The sequence below is a fragment of the Lemur catta genome, chromosome 6 (genome assembly GCF_020740605.2).
Source record: "Lemur catta isolate mLemCat1 chromosome 6, mLemCat1.pri, whole genome shotgun sequence".
NCBI lineage: Eukaryota > Metazoa > Chordata > Mammalia > Primates > Lemuridae > Lemur > Lemur catta.
Window position 1 is genome coordinate 65,160,931 of NC_059133.1, and position 7,409 is coordinate 65,168,339.

Below are 7,409 nucleotides of genomic sequence, written 5' to 3' on the forward strand. Positions count from 1 at the left end.
TTGTTTCATCTTTTTTTTTTTTTTAAGAACCAGTTTTTGGGTTGATTTATTAGCTCTACTCTTTTGTCTGTTCTCCAAGAAATTAATTTTCTACTTTTAAATTATTAAATCCTTTCTTCTGTTTTCCTCATTTTCTCATGTTTTAGTTACCAAAATCATTTATTTTTACTCTTTATTAATACAAGCATATATAGCAAGAAACTTATCTCTAGTTACTGTGATTTAACTATATCCCATAAGCTTTGATACATAATGCATTATTATAGCTAATTTATAAGTAATCCCTTTTGCTTTGGACTTCATCTTTAATCCAAGAGCTATTTAAGAGAGAAATCTTATTTTGTTTTGTTGTTCGTATATTTTTTCATTTTCAGGTACTTATTTTTTAAAGTTTTCTAGCCTCATTGTGATCACTGAATGCTTTTGCTAATATTTTTGCTTTGGGAAGTATGTTAGTGATTTCTTAGCCTATTAATTTTTTTCTCATGTGAATATTCCAAGAGCTTTTTAAACAATACCTTATAAATTGTATTACTTAGACCTGTGCATTACTTTTGGTCTAAATGATTGCCATGGTCTGAGAGATGAGTTAGAACATTGTACACAAATTAATATTTTACTTCTATATTTCTGTCCATTTTGTTATTTATGTCTATATATTAATGACTGCTAGATCCACTTACACCTTTTACACTTTCAAGTGCTCATGTCAAGTGCTATGTGTGTCTATGTGTGTCAAAGTCGTGATCTGTTTGGGAGAGAGTGGCCCTGGTTCACAGTGTACTGCCTTTCCCTGTCCCCTGCCCCAGGGGTTGGGTGTTTGTATGAGACCAGCCTTTCTTGTCCCATCTTTCTGAAGCAGACAGCTGCAGGATGATCATGATTCACATTCTCTACTCTGCTTCTTCCATAGTTCTCTTCCTGCAAAGATGGCAAGTAATATGATTTCCTCAATGAGACCTGCTCCCCTGCCTCTCTGTAATGACAAATGAAGGGCAGAAGAGTTCCTACAGCCAACTCAAACATGTTTCCATTGACACAAACCAAGTATTTTCTCCTTAGCATACCCCAATGCTCTGGACAATGTTTGCATTTAGCTGGCTGTGTCAAAGCTATGCATTAATAACTGCCTATGTCCTCTGTCAGTATCTTCCTGTACCATAGATTGATATTTATTGCATTTGATAACTCTTCATCTTAAATTGTGATTCAAGATTGCAGATATCCCTAGTTTTGTCAAAAACATGGTTTGCATTTTTTATTGTTGTTTTTCTTGTTTGAATAATTTCAGAGTAGAGAAAAGGGAAGTGTCTTTGCTCTTCCTTCTCATGATTGGTATTCCCTTGTACCTTTGAAAATTACTGATGCCTTGAGCCTCAATCTAAATAAATGGAAACAGAATCTTTAAGAGTCAGTTTAAGAGATGTTTAATTTAATAAACTCTACAGGTGGTTTTTCTGTGGGAGTGAAAACCATTGCCTTAGCCAATCAAAAATAGGCTTTTAATAATATTTAGAAGAGTCTACTTATCTTTCCTTCTTTGTATGAACCAAATATACATTTCTAAGCATCTTGTTATACATTTTTTAAGTTTCTTCCCTCTTCCAAAAAATAATACTAAAGTGATTTCCATAAAAGCTACCACTTTCATTCTCTAAGAGTTTATAAATGGCTTTCATTACTAAATAGATGTTTACTGAGATTTTATAGGAAGGTAAAGCCTGTTTTGGTTCTGTGGGACTCTCTGGTGTTGGAATGTTTTGCTCTACAAAAAATGAACAGAGTATCCTTTGAAACTTTCAGCAATCTAATGATGACTTAAATATTGGCAACCCACAATATCTACCCAGCCTTCCTTTGCAGTACAATCTTTTTTTTACTCTATTACAAAATCTTATGCCTAATAAAATGATTATTTCACTGTTCCTCAGTTACACATTATACTTTTCCTGCTGCATGATTTTGCTCTTCTCTAACAAAAACAGATTTTCTCAACTTAGTTTATAAATTATACCTATCTTTTTAAAGAACATCTCCAAAATCAACTTCTTCTCCTTCAAGGTCTCCCATCATAAATGTTGGTTCTTCATTTCTGAATCCTATGGGCAATTCATTTCTATTTTTCTTAGTGTGCATGTATTATATTATATTAATTTTTATAGTTGACTTTTCCTGTAGTGATAAATTGTAATGATAATATAATTATAATATGTAATAATTATTTAGCATCTACTAAATTCCAGGCAATGGGTTAGGTCATTATTTGCATTACCCTTTAAACATATACGCTATGTACAATTACATTTTTTATTTTCCTAATGAGAAAATGTGGGCTGAATGAAGTCGAGCAGTTTTTCCAAAAATCACACATCTAGCAAAAGGGCAGTATTTGCAGATGTCTCAGCATAGAGGCAGCACTCTTTAACCACAATGCTCTCGAGTGCCCAAGGTGGTCTACTGCCTTTTCCAGGTCTTGCTCAATAATTTTCATATGTGAAACCCTGGGATATTTGTTACTTTGAACCTCACCATTTAACCCCTAGTAGTTTGATCTTATGTAGGCTGTTTTTATATAATTATAAATGTGAAACACTCAAGTCAACATTTTGAATGTTTCTGTTTCCTCATTATACTCCAGAATTTTAATCAGAATATGTTCCCAGTTAGAGAACTTGGCCTAATCATTAGTTCTTATGCCTCTCTCTCCCTTTTAGTGGACCCTAATTGTTTTGTAGATCTGAATTGACAGCAATTACATAAAGCAGCCAGAAGATGATTAGCTTGGAAAGCTGAATTTTGTCAAGTTAATTACCAGTGGTGCACACTGACTTTGATTCATGAATATGGCTTTTAGCAGAGCTCTTAAAGTGAGATGTTAATCAGTCAACACTCATTTTTTACAGTTTAATGGAAATGTCAAAAGGAGAGTTGCAGGAAAAGCCCAAGCAAGAGGGACCCTGGTGTGCACTAAAAGAATCACCAAATATAAAAGAAGCATTCATTTTAAAGAAATGTTTCAGGCTACTTGACCATGAAATGAACAATCCTTTAACTGCTAGAGCTGCAATCAAATCAATCGTCAATGCTCTTGACAAACATGAGGCTCAATTGAGAGACTGTACACTGTCTTTCAGGTACAAACTTTCTAAATTCCATTAAACGGAGCTGTGTGATGCTAGAGAGAAATGTAAAAAGATAAGACCAGGAAGAAAATGTATTATTTTTAAGTATAAAATATTTAGAATTTATTCTATAGGTTTTCATCAAATTGGAAATACTCTGCAATCCCTTGCTAGTTCACTGTTGAACAAACACTACTAGGAACACGGACATCCTCATAATGAAGTCCTTTAGCTGCTTTTTAGGCCTGCTGCCTTTTTTTGTCTCATGTTGCCAAAATCCCTTGGACTTCTTTCTCTCAGGAGGAAAAAGACTTCCTTACCTGAATACTTTTGAGAATGACAGCATGATAGGAAAATATAAGCCCTGCATTCTGCTGCCAAATTTTGCCACTAAATATACTGTGGTTTCTGAAAAAATAATCTCACTTTTACAGCATATATTGAATTCAAGTTTTGAATATGTACTTAAGCCATCATGTTAAGTTATTTGTTTATGACCAAGAAAAAACAATATCAAAAACATAAATGAAGGCTCGTTTGGGTTTATAAACTCTTTGTTACCAGGCAACATTGTATTTCAAGGACACTGCATTTTGTATTTCAAAAACTGTAAATCAAGAGTGACATTAGCTAGCAAAATATTATGACCAAATATATCTACTTGCAGTATTCATAAAAATTCTCTCCTAGTCTACCTGTCTTCACTCAAAACCCAAATTCATACCCAGGAGCTACATATCTTTTATAAACAGAATGCAAATCTTCTAATCTCTTTACAGATTATCATATCAATTAGATGACTGGAAGAATAAATTTTATAGCAAAAATAACAAAGCAGTTGTAATTTTTTATCTAGTTAAAATATATACCAATCCTACAAGAAAGGGCAGAGATGATACCAATTCCTGCTTCATTTATTAATATTATGTAGGCAAAAATTAGCATTTTGATAAAAAGAGGAGTATTAAAGAATGCTACTGGATTTGGTAGTTTTACATTAGTGAAATAATTTAAAAGAAAGGATTTTCATAAAACTAATTCCTGTCAGCTTATCCAAACATTTGAACAAAAAATTTTGAGGCAAATCAGTAACATTTCAGTGCTTTTCTTTGCCTTTTCCTCAATAGAGACACTAATAGGATTTCTGGGCAAATGTGGATTTCAATCTTCTTTTGCTTTGAAGACCATCATAGTCAATGGTTTCTCATGCTCTTCTTAGCACTAGAGAAGAGAATAATTCAACTGCAGTTCTGCAATGCAGTTTTGCTGGAAGCATGTTCTGCACAATTATTTGATGTCAAACAATGATTTGACATCATTAAAGATTCTATTTTTGAAATTTGGGAATTTTGGATAATGAATCAGCAAGATGCATATGATGTAATTCCATACACCATTATGATGGATTAAAATACCGTGCTGCCATTCCACTCTAAACTTGTATGTAGACAGTAATGGTCTCTTGATATTTTATACCACCACTTATCATTAGAGTTTTCAGTATTTCTCCACATCAAGTTATATTTACATAATTTAATTGGAGTTTTTTTAAACATAGAAAATTAATATAACATCTCATAATAACATTATCAGATACTACACATATTGAATACTTTAGGGAAAAATAATTCCCTAAAATAAGCATGATAGGCTTAAAATTGCTTTAATCCTTTCACATGGTGAGGCAAATAATGAACATTTTCTCTAGCTTTCCTCATTTGCAATTTAAAATGTTCTGTTTTATAGTATAAATATTTGTTCAGTCATTGATTCCACAAATATCTGCAGAATACCCCCTGCACCAAGAATGCAATGATCGCCAAAACCAAATGCCTGTTCCCCAAGAGTTCATAGTTTAGTGGAAGATTGCAAAGAAATACATGTATGTTATGTGCTTATTTTGTTCTTGTATTAGAATCTAATTAGACTATTTAAGTCACCATAATCCCCAAAGCAGTGATAACCACAGTTAAAATATGGGGGTATGTAAGTATGTGTTTGTGTATATTTATTAGGTTGGACCATATGAAGTTGCTGTGTTTGTAGATTAGAAATGGTCAATAGCAGCACTTTCATACAGTTCCACCTAATTAATATATTTCACTGTATGTGTGAATCACAATCCTCTACAGTTGAACATTTTCATTGTTTTTTGTTTTTTTTTTTTTAAGACAGAGTGTCGCTTTGTTGCCCTGGCTAGAGTGAGTGCCGTGGCGTCAGCCTAGCTCACAGCAACCTCAAACTCCTGGGCTTCAGCGATCCTCGTGCCTCAGCCTCCCGAGTAGCTGGGACTACAGGCATGAGCCACCATGCCCGGCTAATTTGTTTTTTTCTATATATATTTTAGTTGGCCAGATAATTTCTTTCTATTTTTTTAGTAGAGACGGGGTCTCGCTCTTGCTTAGGCTGGTCTCGAACTCCCGATCTCGAGCGATCCACCCGCCTCGGCCTCCCAGAGTGCTAGGATTACAGGCGTGAGCCACCGCGCCGGCCTGAACATTTTCATTGTTATCAGTATTTTCAAGTAGTGCTAATAAATCTTGCTACACTGCATATCCAGTCACATAAATCTTTATGTACATCTTTCATTCTTCCCCCAAGAAAAATCCTTATAAGCAAAATATCTAATCAAAGGGATGTGAACATTTTTTAAAAAATTTAAAACTCATATTTTTAAATTGTGCTGATGATATTTTGCTCAGATCATTGTTTTTATTTCCATTTGACATATGGTGTATTGAAACTATTAATAAATGGCTGCTTTATCAATTTTCCCCATGGTTTTCCATTATCTATGGCTCAATTTTGGTCGTTTATTTTTTACCAAAAAACACTCACTTCACTCACATTTGGCCTTTTTTAAAACATAGAAGTGTCATAGTATTTTCTTTATTCTTAAGGGGAAAAATACACTCAAAATATGTTGTTGTATCCTCTGCCCCCATCATTTCTAACAGGATACATTGCTTTTTTCCTTTTCCTATGTGTCTTGCCAAGGATTGGTCTACTATAATGACCTGTCAAAGAACAAACATTAAATGAACAATGACATTTACCCCTTTTTTTCTAATTTTTAAATTTCAGCTTTTCCTTTTGGTGAATTGTTCCTTCTTTATTTTCCTTAAGAATATTTTCCTCTTCTTTGTTCTAATTTTTACTTAGTTTAATATTTAGTTCAGTCCTTAACTTATTTTCAGTCCTTACTAAACCTGTTGCATAATTTCCTTTTTTTGATTATCATTCAAACTTTTTTCTTTTTTTTGAGACAGGGTCTTGCTCTGTCATCTGGGCTGGAATGCAGTGGCATGATCATAGCTCACTGTAGCCTCAAACTCCTGGGATTAGGATTCAAGCACTACTCCCTCTTCAGCCTCTGAGTAGCTAGGACTACAGGCACGTGCCCTCATGCATGGCTAATTAAAAAAAAAAAAAAATTGTAGAGACAGGGTCTTCACTATATTTCCCAGGCTAGTCTAGAACTTCTGGCCTCAAGTGACGCTTCTGCCTTGGCCTCCCAAAGTGCTAGGATTCTAGGCGTAAGCCACCATGCCCTGTCACAAATCAAACTTTTTAAGTTCCCTTTACACATTATATTAACATTCATATTGCAAGGCATTCCATTCACAAATATTACAGTTCGATAAAAACTTCACACATATACCTCAAAAGTCTATACTACTTTTAGTCACTTTACTAAATTATTAAAAGAATAAAGGTAATGGAAACACCATTTTAATTATTTTAAAGCAATAAGGTCTGAGGACTCTGGAAAAGATGTTCTCTTACAAGTATGATGTGTCATTGTATGAAATTATATAACAAGAAAAGTCACCAGATACTCAGTAATCAAGTACACTCTAATGACAAGGCTAAAGAATTATCATGGAGGGTGGAGAATGATATTTCTCAACCAGGAATTAAATGACTTCAAACTATGGGTCCATTTATAACATATAACCCTGTCAGAGCAGAATCAACATAAACCTCAGGTCACATAGTGTTTGGTAATTACATATATGGATTTTAAAATGTATACATATATATTTCCATATGTATAATCAAAAACTCTGGTGCAACACTTATTGCAAGTTTCAAGAATACTCATCTCTGGAAAAAAGCTGGCTTTTGGTGGCCAGTTTGTGGCCTTGGTAAAAGCAACTAGAAACAGCTCTAAGTAGAAGCGCTTAAAGGGCAAATGAAAAAAACAAGTGTGCAGAGAAATTTGGGTTTTAATTTCAACACTGAAAGAAGTTGAGCAATATTTCTTTTATGCTTCTTAGCTTTTTC

The 7,409-nt window shown here is 33.8% G+C and overlaps 1 protein-coding gene across 1 annotated transcript in view; it reads right to left on the bottom strand.

The window, feature by feature from the left end:
- CNTN1 (contactin 1) overlaps window positions 1-7,409 on the bottom strand; it is a 262,852-nt gene that overhangs the window by 220,363 nt on the left and 35,080 nt on the right. The window lies entirely within an intron of this gene.